This window comes from Ovis canadensis, chromosome 3, assembly GCF_042477335.2.
Source record: "Ovis canadensis isolate MfBH-ARS-UI-01 breed Bighorn chromosome 3, ARS-UI_OviCan_v2, whole genome shotgun sequence".
NCBI classification, from domain to species: domain Eukaryota; kingdom Metazoa; phylum Chordata; class Mammalia; order Artiodactyla; family Bovidae; genus Ovis; species Ovis canadensis.
The window spans coordinates 89,279,890-89,293,356 of NC_091247.1; the positions used below are offsets into that span (position 1 = coordinate 89,279,890).

The window sequence follows — 13,467 nt, forward strand, 5'->3', positions numbered from 1 at the left end:
GTCTGGCTCTAGGTGAGTGATCACACTATCGTGATTATCTGTGTTGTGAAGTTTTTTGTACAGTTCTTCTGTGTATTCTTGCCACCTCTTCTTAATATCTTCTGCTTCTGTTAGGTCCATACCATTTCTGTCCTTCATCGAGCCCATCTTTGCATGAAATCTTCCCTTGGTATGTCTAATTTTCTTGAAGAGATCTCTAGTCCTTCCCATTCTGTTTTTTTCTTCTATTTCTTTGCATTGACTGCTGAAGAAGGCTTTCTTATCTCTTCTTGCTATTCTCTGGAACTCTGCATTCAGATGCTTATATCTTTCCTTTTCTCTTTGTTTTTCACCTCTCTTCCTTTCACAGCTATTTGTTAGATAGGGATAAGAGGCATATGGAAGCTTCCTGATGGGAGAGCCTGACTGAGGGGGAAACTGGGTCTTATTCTGATGGGTGTGGCCATGTTCAGTAAATCTTTAATCCAAGTTTCTGTTGAAGGGTGGAGCTGTGTTCCCTCCCTGTTGTTTGACCTGAGCCAAAACTATGGTGGAGTTAATGAAGATATTGGTGACCTCCTTCAAAAGGTCCCATGTATGCACTGCCACACTCAGTGCCTCTGACCCTGCAGCAGGCCACCACTGACCCATGCCTCCATCATTGACTCCTGGACACTCACAGTCAAGTCTCTTGTGGGGTCACTGCTCCTTTCTCTTGGGTCCTTTTTTGCACAAGGTTTTGTTGTGCCCTCCAAGAGTCTGTTTCTCAAGTCCTTTGTAAGTTCTGGGGGCTCTATGTTGGGGTTAATGGTGACCTCCTTCAGGAAGGCGTATGCCACACCCATGTCTTCTGCAGCCAGAGCCCCTGCTCCTGTGGCAGTCCACTGATGACCCATAGTTCTGCAGGAGACATTCAAACACCTAAAGGCAGGTCTGACTCAGTCTCTGTGGGGTCTTCTGGTGCACACAAGGTTTTGTTTGAGCCTTCTGAACATCTATTTCTCAGACTCATATATATGTATAGTAGTGGTGTAGTAGCGAAAGTCGCTCAGTTATGTCCGGCTCTTTGCAACCCCATGGACTATACAGTCCATCGAATTCTCTAGGCCAGAATTCTGGAGTGGGTAGCCTTTACCTTCTCCAGAGGATCCTGCATTGCAGGCGGATACTTTACCAGCTGAGCCACAAGGGAAGACCAAGAATACTGCAGTGGGTAGACTATCCCTTCTCCAGTGGACCTCCCAACCCATTAATTGAACTGGGGTCTCCTGCATTGCAGGTGGATTCTTTACCAACTGAGCTATCAGGGAAGCCCCGCATATACTGGAATACAGATCAATACAAAGTATGCATTAAGAAGAGAGAGAAAAGAAATAAGAAAAGCAAATTCTTAGAGATCATTGGGACAACATCAGCATCAGAATTTTTAGTGAATTTTATTATATATATATGTAAATGAATGTTGTGTATGTACATATTGTGTATACAATATATATATTGGAATTCCTAGTGCATATGCATATTGTGCATACAACATATATATATGAATGCTAATGTTGTCCCAAGGATCTTTAAGTATTTGTTTATTTTTCTTATTTCTTCTCTTTCTCTTCATAATGAATATTTTCTATTGATGTATATTCCAATTCACTAATATTTTTCTCTAGTTACTGTAAATCTTTTAAGACACTCTAATACTTATTAGATGGGTAAACAGTGGAAACAGTGTCAGACTATTTTTCTGGGCTCCAAAATCACTGCAGATGGTGATTGCAGCCATGAAATTAAAAGATGCTTACTCCTTGGAATGAAAGTTATGATCAACCTAGATAGCATATTCAAAAGCAGAGACATTACTTTGCCAACAAAGGTCCGTCTAGCCAAGGCTATGGTTTTTCCTGTGGTCATGTCTGGATGTGAGAGTTGGACTGTGAAGAAAGCTGAGTGCTGAAAAATTTATGCTTTAGAATTGATTCTTTTGAACTGTGATGTTGGAGACGACTCTTGAGAGTTCCTTGGACTGCAAGAAGATCTAACCAGTCCATCTTAAAAGAAATCAGTCCTAGATGTTCATTGGAAGGACTGATGCTGAAGCTGAAACTCCAACACTTTGGCTACCTCATGCGAAGAGTTGACTCATTGGAAAAGACCCTGATGCTGGGAGGGATTGGGGGCAGGAGGAGAAGGTGATGACAGAGGATGAAATGGCTGGATGGCATCACTGACTCGATGGACATGAGTTTGGGTAAACTCTGGGAGTTGCTGATGGACAAGGAGACCTGGCATGCTGCAGTTCATGGGGTTGCTAAGAGTTGGACACAACTGAACTGAACTGAATAATTAATTCACATCAATTAGTGTAGAATTTCTGGGTTTTATTGTGTGTATTTGTTGTTGTTTGCTTGTTTGTTTTGTTTTGGTTTCTTGCATTTCATATCTTTGCAAAATACCACTACTGTATTTACATCTCTCAAACTCTATCAAGCTCTGTTCTTCAATAGACAACCAAGTCCCACCTCTTTAACGAAGAGATGTCTACTAGCAATTAGTAGGCTTTATCACTTTCTGAGCTTCCAAGTACTTAGCTATTTTTGTTGTGGTATGTTTTTGTAAATGATGTCAAGTTCCAGATGGTATAATTTTGTACACTTTGCTTCATCTAGTGTATTATTCTACATATACTACCTGCTCAGTGAAAAGGTTGCTTCTAGCTGAATATAATTCTATTAATAATCACATTATGATATTACTTAAACTTTTGCTAATCTCACTATTTCCCTTCATGAATCACAGCCTGGTGTTGGCAAAGTGGCTCACATAACTCAATGAAGCTATGAGCCATGCTATGCAAGGCCAAAGCAGAAATGATGCTCAGTTGTGGAGATGTATGGTGATAAAAGTAAAGTCCAATGCTGTAACAAACAATATTTCATAGGAACCTGGTCCTATGAATCACAGTAAATTGAACGCAGTCGAGCAGGAAATGGCAAAATTAAATATTGACATCTTAGAAATCAGTGAACTAAAGTGAACGAGAATGAAAGTGAAAGTGAAAGTTGCTCAGTCGTGTCAGACTCTTCATGACCCATGAACTATACAGTCCATGGAATTCTCTAGGCCAGAATTCTGGAGTGGGCAGCCTTTCCCTTCTCTAGATCTTCACAACCCATGGATTTAACACAGGTCTCCCACATTGCAGGTGGATTCTTTATCAGCTGAACCTCAAGGGAAGCCCAAGAATACTGGAGTGAGTTGCCATGTCCTTCTCCAGTGCATGAAAGTGAAAAGTGAAAGTGAAGTCTCTCAGTCGTGTCCAACTCTTCACAACCCCATGGATTGTAGCCTACGGGCTCCAAAATCATGGCAGATGGTGACATGCAGCCATGAAATTAAAAGACGCTTACTCCTTGGAAGAAAAGTTATGACCAACCTAGATAGTATATTCAAAAGCAGAGACATTACTTTGCTGACTAAGGTCCATCTAGTCAAGGCTATGGTTTTTCCTGTGGTCATGTATGGATGTGAGCGTTGGACTGTGAAGAAGGCTGAGCATGAAAGAATTGATGCTTTTGAACTGTGGTGTTGGAGAAGACTCTTGAGAGTCCCTTGGACTGCAAGGAGATCCAACCAGTCCATTCTGAAGGAGATCAACCCTGGGATTTCTTTGGAAGGAATGATGCTAAAGCTGAAGGTCCAGTACTTTGGCCACCTCATGCAAAGAGTTGATTCATTGGAAAAAACTCTGATGCTGGGAGGGATTGGGGGCAGGAGAAGGAGGGGTCGACAGAGGATGAGATGGTTAGATGGCATCATGGACTCGAGGGACGTGAGTCTGAGTGAACTCCGGGAGATGGTGATGGACAGGGAGGCCTGGCGTGCTGTGATTCATGGGGTCGCAAAGAGTCGGACACAACTGAGTGACTGAACTGAACTGAACTGAACTGAACTGAACTGAGGCTCCTCCATCCATGGGATTTCCCAGGCAAGTGTACTGGAATGGGTCACCATTGCCTTCTCCATATTGGAAGAACTGATGCTAAAGCTGAAGCTCCAATACTTTGGCAACTTGTTTCCAAGGGCCAACTAGTTGGACAAGACCCTGATGCTGGGAAAGGTTAAAGGTAAAAGGAGAAGGGAGTGGAAGAGGATGAGATGGTTAGATGGTATCATCAACTCAATGTACATGAATCTGAGTCAACTCCAGGAGATGGCAGAGACAGCAGAGCCTGGCATGCTGTAGCCAATGGCATCACAAAGAGCTGGACACAACTTAGTGATTGAATGACGACAAATCTCACTATTATCCTCATAGTCTTACTCTTTTTAGCAATATTTAATATTTAGTCTTGTTAAAGATTGTGAAGAGCCTTATCTGTAAGCTGTAAACAATTATTAAATATTTCATACTTTAGGATGTTTTCCCCTGAGGTAACTGCTTTATTATTATGTTAAAACACCTAGGAACAAACTGAGGTCTACATGAATAGCATCCACTGTGGTTTTGTAGAATATGACCTATACATACATGCTTGGAGTCTTGATCTTAAACAGTAAGTATGACAATGATTCATCTAACTGGAAAGCCAGAGGCAGAGAAAGTTCAAGTTTGGTTTAACTCCAATATTTGTGCCTCCAACTCTGGTTCTGCCTGTGCTATGTCCTTCTTCCCATGAATAGTTTTTAGCTTCTAGCTAGCATGTCTGATCATGGCAAATGTCTATAATTGTTTCAAGATCACAGCAATACACCATGATATCCTGAAAAACTGAAAACACCGGGAACTTTTTAGAGTTCCTGAGCTCATTACTCTTACCAGAATTTACATGCACTTTTAGGCCTGTTTGAGCTAAACTTGGAGTGGGTAGTTGGAAGTTGAAGGTATATTTTGAATGAAAAAGAGATTACAACAGGAACCAAAATACAATTATTTTAGAGAAAATGCAAATTGATTAAGCAATAAACTATATGAATTACACCTGGGTACTTAAAAGATATAAAATACCCATACTTCATATGCTCATAATTTTTGTAATGAGCCTAATAAATTATGTCTTGACTGTGCCTCCAAGGTTTTTTTCATCAACTGTTCTCCCCCCCTTTTTATTCCTGGCTAAATTTAAAAATAACTTGGTTTATGTACTAAATCAAAGTTTTGTCCCTATTATTTTCCTTGTATAATCAAATTACAAATGTTTTTGGATGAAGTATAAAATTAACATTACAACTAATCATATTTGATAGTCATGTAGTATAAACATTTACAGATCAACTGTTAGATTTACTTTTTATTTTATATTTGTTAGCATGAAAAGGTCTCATATTTTTAATCAGCTGTTTTTTCCTCCATTTTCAACAAGTAAAATATCAACTTAATAGAGAAAGATACTCATCCATCCAAAAATTTAATGAACTGACCAAGGACACAAAGTGAGACTGACAAAAACTTAGTATCCATACCAACAGTGTTGAAATTGCCCTACCAAATTGAGCATGACATGCTTGATTTGGAATTTGAGGTCATACTGAAGACTGATTGCTCAGCAATAAATCTAACCCACAGGGAAGTAATATTAACAAGTCATTAAGATGGCTAAACATAAAACTGGCCATGCGACTATTAAGGCTCTTTTTTTTGTTTTGTTTTGTTTTTAATGTGAAAGTAAAAATCATTATCAGATGTGATGTAATGAATAACAATAAATAGACATTTCCCTAATTGATGGTCAAGAGAAGAAATGTTACATATAATTATTTATGTCAATTTCTCATTTACATCACTTAAGTATAATCTTAATGGTTAAATATGCTAAGATCACTCAATTAAAAGTGCTTTTCTGAATCTGAAGTATAGCATTGTTTCCAGTACAAAAGGTATTTAAATGTACTGTGCACTAAGCTTGTTAATCCCTGAAAAAGTGAATGCATCTTCTGGAAAAAAGTACACTTCTTGGAAAAAAAAAAATCTAGGAAACTGGGATGCTGATTGAGCTGAGAGATTAAAAAATCATTTACCTGGTGTTTTTTTATAATTAACATTGAAAGAAATATAAGTACAAGAAATATCCTTTTCTTGATAACCGTACAAAAATGTATGGAAATTTATTTTGAAAAACTACTTTCTTAGAGTCTGAATGAGATATCTTGAAATTACGCTTCACTTCTTAGAGGTTATCTCAACTGTCTTGTGAGGAACTGACTTTAACAAGGACATCCAACTGATGATCAAACCCAGCTATATACAGATAGTTCTGTCACTTATGCCATGTCCAGAATCAGTCTGTCTACTCAAAATTAAAATGTAGCTATCTTTCCAACTTTCTTTTTTGCTGTGCTTCCTGACTTCAAACAAAATAACAAAAGGATAATGGAATCAGGTAAAAAGAAACTTTTTGCTGATACACTAAAATAAAATATATGCATATCTGAAAAAAAAAGATTAATATCAAGTAGGAGTTGAATATAGGTGTTACTTGAAAACCAACGATCATTTATTGAATATACTAAAGCAAAGAAAAACTTAAGAGTGGAATTTTATTATCAAACCAATATTTTTTAAATTGTCTTTTAATTGTGCTTTTATGGTCCTCATATTCAGCTGCTTCTTAGAAGCTGGTGTTTTATTTCCAATTATAAAAATCAACCAGGAATATTGAAGAACACATGTAAAAAGATGGTGGATAATATAAACATGCAATTTATAAAATAGGAAATCTAACAAGTTGTACTCAAACTTATTAATAATCACATAAATACAAATTGAAACCACAATGAAATGTCTTTTATATTGACTTGGCCTTGTGCTGGCAATGATGTTGGTACACAGAAATGCTGACACAGTGCTGAAAAGAGCTTGGCTGACACAGCCATTCTGAAGAGACCTTGGAAATAGTTAATCATTTAAATATACACATAACCTATGGCTAGAGTGAACATACAATTTGGAGACTGAAAGAGTGTACTATATATTTTTATTCTGAAACAATAAAGTTAAACCAAGTTCATTCCAAGTAAACAAAAAATATGTCAACTTACTTATGACCTAGTGCATTTGTTCTTAGTTATATATTTCAAAAAGTTTCACTCAAATTATTCGTAGGAATGTGGATTAGCCTAGAGTCTGTCATACAGAGAGAAGTGAGCCAGAAAGAGAAAAATGAGCATGTAATATTAACACATGTGGAATCTAGAAAAATGGTACATGCATACTAGGTCACTTAAGTTGTATCTGACTCTTTGTGACCCTATGGACTGTAGTCCTGCAAGGCTTCTCTGTTCATGGGATTTTCCAGGCAACAATACTGGAATGGATAGCCATTTCCTTCTCTAGGGGGATCTTCCTGATCCAGGGATTCGAACCCATGTCTCTCATGTCACTTGCATCAGTAGGCAGATTCTTTACCTGGGACACAGGGCAGGAATAGATCCAGATGTAGACAATGGGCATGCAGACAGAGCAGGGAAGGGAAGTTGGGATGAACACAGAGCCTGGGACTGACAAATGTATAACACCAAGTGTAAACTAGATAGCCAACTTGCATATAGCACAGGAAGCTCAGTTTGGTGTTTTGTGGTAACCTGCTGCTGCTGCTAAGTTGCTTCAGTCCTGTTCGACTCTGTGCGACCCCATAGATGGCTGCCTACCAGGCTCCCAGTCCCCGGGATTCTCCAGGCAAGAACACTGGAGTGGGTTGCCATTTCCTTCTCCAATGCATGAAAGTGAAAAGTGAAAGTGAAGTCACTCAGTAGTGTCTGACTCTTAGTGACCCCATGGACTGCGGCCTTCCAGGCTCCTCCGTCCATGGGATTTTCCAGGCAAGATACTGGAGTGGGGTACCATTGTTTTCTCCATTTTGTGGTAACCTAGAGAGATGGGATTGGGGATGGGGGCAAAATTCAAGAGGGAGAGGATATATACATATAGCTGATTCACATTGTTTTATAACAGGAGTTAACACGACATTATAAAATGGCTATATCCCTATTTTAAAAAATCTTTAGGTGTAGACATAGTAGAATCACTATGGAAAAGCAATAATTTATATTGATACTCGAATCCTAATATGATAATTTGATAATCTTAATTTTTAGTAGTGCTTATTTGATTTCATTAGGCTTAATATTTTAATATATTTGTTAGTGATTACTATTTCCTGTTTTGTAATTTTTAACATTTTTTCTTTGATGCCTCAGTGCTTTGTTTTTAACTTGTGTGAGTAATTCATGTTTTCCAATTTATAGAGCTTCTCCTTTTGACTTTTGTTATAATATTGGATCCATGCTATGAATTCTTCTAAATAAAATTTTCAAATCTTTTCATCAAATTATTTTAAATGTCCCTTGATAGTTTTATAAGGTTACACTAAACCTAAAAGAAATTCTGACGATTTATCAGACTTAATTCAGTTTTCCAGAAGTAATAGGACTCTTGTCTTCTGCTGTTGTGTTTCTCAGTATTGACTTGTTATTTATTTTGTATGATTACAGTATATGCCTTACTAATCTTAAGTCTTCATGAATGTATGACTTTGTTAATAATGTTTTTTTCTACAATATAACTTAAATTGAACACTTAATTGGTTATCTCAGAAAACTTAAGTACAGATTGAAGTATAACCCTGAATCATTCCTGCAGCCCATTTGTACTGAGAATATGGTTGTGGAGTACTGACAGAGGCAAGTAGAAAGAATTGTTGTTTTGTTTATATTGAGGTTCTGAAAACAAATTCAAGTATAACTCAATCTAAGTTCTTGCTTTCTACTTAAGTCAAGAAAAACTGCCTGGTTTATTTATTTATTTTTTTAATCTAAGAAACAACCAAGAATGCACACTCAAAACAACCAAAATCCCATCTAAACCTTATGTTGTTTAATTAACACCTGAGGAGTTATTCAACATTTCTTTATAACAGGTATACTTCCAGACACAAGCGAGAGGTTGAAAATAAAATTAATGCTCTAATAGATTCTAGATTCCAGTGGAAACATAATAGGCAAAATGAGGATAACTAACAATCAGTTCAGTTTCAGATATTGGAAATCCATGAAGACAATAAAAGAGACATTACTGTAATAGCAAATTGGGTTGAGAATATGTTGTTTTAAAAGCGCATTAAAGAATGTCTTTTATGAGGAGGTGACAAATGAGCTTGGACATTGTTGATGAAAAGAAGGCATCTATGAGAAGATCTTCATGGCAAAGAGATGGGAAAAAGTCAAAACGGTAATAGATTTTCCTTTCTTAGGCTCCAAAATCACTGTGGATGTTGACTGCAGCCATGAACTTAAAAGACACTTGCTCCATGACAGGATAGCTATTACAAACCTAGACAGCATATTAAAAAGAAGAGACATCATTTTGCCAACAAAGGTCCATAGAGTCAAAGCAATGGTTTTTCCAGTAGTCATGTATGGATGTGAGAGTTGGACCATAAACAATGCTTTTGAACTGTGGCACTGGAGAGGATACTTGAAAGTCCCTTGGGCTGCAAGGAGATCAAATCAGTCAATCCTAAAGGAAATCAACCCTGACTATACATTAACAAGACTTATGCAGAAGCTCCAAAACTTTGGCTATTTGTTGTGAAGTGCTGACTCATTGAGGGAGGGGGAACCTCTAACTGGCAAAGACTGATGGCAGGAGGAGAAGGGGGTGACAGAAGATGAGATGGTTGGATTATATCACCAACTCAATGGACATGAGTTTGAGCAATGTCTGGGAGATAGTAAAGGATAGAGAAGCCTGGCATACTGCAGTCCATGGGGTTGCAAAGAGTCAGATACGACTTAGGACTGAACATCAGAAAAAAAAAAAAAAAAGAGAGAGAGAGAGAGAATCTGGGAATAGAGATTTCTACATTTAGAGAGGCAAAAGAGTAAAAAACTTAAGGTGGCTAAGAAAAAAAGAATACAAGCTTGGTTGGACATTGGATCAATGAGATGAGGAACACAAGATAATAATATAGAATTTAGCAATAATTAACATTTTCAGGACCTTATATCCTTGATATTTACTTTAGAATACTTTAAGTCAAAGATAAATATGATTTATTTAAAAAAGATTTTTCTTCTGCAATTTAGAGAAATAATTATTGAACAGACACATGGAGATCAGTCAGGAGACAACTGAAGTACATGTAGAGGGTCTCCAACATTAAAGCCAGAACTAGATACCATGCTAATCAAAATGGTTATAGGTAGACAATACAAAGAGTTAATGACAATGTAGAGGAAAATTCTCACATATTGCTTATTGGAATGTGACATGATATAGCCATTTTGAAAAAATTCTTTGACAGTTTCCTTTCTTCATAATCATACACCTATTGCATGAACTAGTAATTCTATTTCTAAGTATATCTCTAAGAGAAATGATGGTGCATATATACACAAAGTCTTAAAGGAATGTCCACAGCAGTGTTACCCAGTGAGAAAAAAAAAAGGAAACGATCCAAATTTTCATCGGTAAAATAATTCAAAATTTCAGTTCAGTTTAGTCGCTTAATCATGTCCAACTCTTTGAGACCCCACGGATTGCAGCATGCCAGGCCTCACTGTCCATCACCAATTCCCAGAGCTTACTCAAACTCATGTCCATTGAGTTGGTGATGCCATCCAACCATCTCATCCTCTGTCATCCCTTCTCCTATTGCCTTCAATCTTTCCCAGTATCAGGGTCTCTTCCAATAAGTCAGTGCTGCACATCATGTGGCCCAAGTATTGGAGTTTCAGCTTCAGCATCAGTCCTTCCAATGAATATTCAGAACTGATTTCCTTCAGGTTGGATTGGCTGGATCTCCTTGCAGTCCAAGGGACTCTCAAGAATCTCCAACACCATAGTTCAAAAGCATCAATTCTTCAGTGCTCAAATTTCTTCCAACTCTCACATCCATACATACTACTGGAAAATCCATAGCCTTGACTAGACGGATATTTGTTGGCAAAAAAATGTCTCTTGCTTTTAATATACTGTCTAGGTTGGTCATACGTTTCTTCCAAAGAGTAAGCATCTTTTAATTTCATGGCTGCAGTCACCATCCACAGTGATTTTGGTGCCCCCAAAATAAAGTCTGACACTGTTTCTACTGTTTCCCCATCTATTTCCCATGAAGTGATGGGACCAGATGCCATGATCTTAGTTTTCTGAATGTTGAGCTTTAAGCCAACTTTTTCACTCTCCTCTTTCACTTTCATCAAGAAGCTCTTCAGTTCTTGTTCACTTTCTGCAATAAGGGTGGTATCATCTGCATATCTGAGGTTGTTAATATTTCTCCCGGCAATCTTGATTCCAGCTTGTGGGTCATCCGGCCTAATGTTTCTCATGATGTACTCTACATATAAGTTAAATAAGCAAGGTGACAATATACAGCCATGATGTACTCCTTTTTCTATTTGGAACCAATCTGTGGTTCCATGTCCAGTTCTAACTGTTACTTCCTGACCTGAATACAGATTTTTCAATGAGGTCTGATGTTTCCATCTCTTGAAGAATTTTCCAGTTGGTGGTGATCTGCACAAAGGCTTTAACATAGTCAATAAAGCCAAAATGGATGTTTTTCTGGAACTCTTGCTTTTTTGGTGATCCAGTGGATGTTGGCAATTTGATCTCTGGCTCCTCTGCCTTTTCTAAAACTAGCTTAAACATCTGGAAGTTCATGGTTCACGTATTGTTGAAACCTGGCTTGGAGAATTTAGATCATTACTTTACTAGCTTGAGAGATGAGTGCAATTGTGTGGTAGTTTGAGCATTCTTCGGCATCACCTTCCTTTGGGATTGGAATGAAAACTGACCTTTTCCAGTCCTATGGCCACTGTTGCCTTTTCCAAATTTGCTGGCATATTAAGTGCAGAACTTTCATAGCATAATCTTTTAGGATTTGAAATAGCTCAACTGGAATTCCATTACCTCCACTAGCTTTGTTCATAGTGATGCTTCCTAAGGCCCACTTGACTTCACATTCCAGGATGTTTGACCCTAGGTGAGTGATCACACCTCTGTGATTATCTTGTTCACGAAAATCTTTTTTGTATATTTCTTCTGTGTATTCTTGCTACCTCTTCTTAATATTTTCTGCTTCTCTTAGGTTCACACCATTTCCATACCATTGCATTCACAAAGCATGCTATATTAATATAACTGAATTCTATTTAGCAAATTTAGCAATAGCAAGGTAAGAAATACTGCTATACACAAAAAAAAAAATTGTCAAAGGCATTGAGTACAAGGAGTCAGATATAAAAGTGTACACACTATATGACTGGATTTATATGAATTTCAAGAACAGACAAAACTAATTATGGTATTTGAACTCAGAACAGTAGTAGATATTTGGTAAAAACTTGAGGGTAGGATAGATTGGCTGATGAGTTGTGTGAAGGAAATATTCCATGTAATATAAATGTTCTATATCTTAATTTTAGTGATAACATCATGAGATAAACCTCAATGAACTCTTCACATTATATCTGAGCATTTTAAATTCTAACAATGAATTTTGTGGTAGGCTCAATACAAAGGTTGTTAACATTGAAAGAAAATGTTTCCCTTGCTCTGTCCTCAGTTTTGAGGATGACTCAGTTGTTTAGGGCCCTGGTATGTGACTTGTTGAAACATTTTTGTCCTCTCCTTGGATGTTCATAAGAACAGAACAGATTTTGTTCACAGAATCACAGCAGAAACCACCTAATGGATCTTGAAATATTCCTGTCAAATGGTGAAAAGGATTGTGCATGCATGATCTGTGAAATACAGAAATGTTTTATATCACGATTTATGGCAGTGCTAACCTAAAACTCTAAAATCTTAGGACTTTATACAACATTAAGCCCCACAATACCTGCCTTCTAGTTCAATAAAGACAATTATTTTTTATTATAATTCATTTTCCTTTGCTATCAACCACACATGATTTATCTGCTTCTTGATTCAAATCACTATGGTATACCTGGTCCAGGTGACACAATATAGATTTCAGAATGGAAATGTATCACTCTCTGTGAAGCAGATATAAAAGAACAGAAGAAAAATAAAATGATTCTGGAAAAAAAGAAATGTAAAGGGAAAGGGAAAGTAATGCATTTAATTTTTTTCTACTTTTATGTGTTAATCAGGAGGAAAGTTGAATATTTGAAACACTGTCATTTTTTTTCTTGGAGTTTTCTGGTGCAAACTGGAAAACCTGCTAGACAAATTCTAAAAGAGCTTTAACACAGGAACCATGTTATTTTACATTACTGCATCTATCTTCAAAACCACGGTGGAAAAACAAAAATGGCCTTGCCATACCTTTGAGAAGCTCTCTCTTTGTGTGCCCACATAGGCATTGTATGGATGACAGTGAACATGTTGTTCTATAAACATGTCAATGATTAAAGGAGTTTAAGAAGAGAGAATATCTATCCTGCCTCCACTCTGGTAGACACATTGTGGTAGCAAATCAGGACCAGAAGCAGGAGCTAGTTTCCAAAAGTAGCATCTTTTAGGAGTTCAGG

General features: G+C 37.3%; 1 non-coding gene across 1 annotated transcript; it reads right to left on the bottom strand.

Moving 5' to 3' along the window:
* Positions 1-13,126: 13,126 nt before the first annotated feature.
* On the bottom strand, positions 13,127-13,188 carry LOC138438448 (U7 small nuclear RNA). The gene has a single exon (XR_011256378.1). It is a non-coding gene; the product is annotated as a U7 small nuclear RNA (small nuclear RNA).
* Between the last annotated feature and the right edge of the window lie 279 nt (positions 13,189-13,467).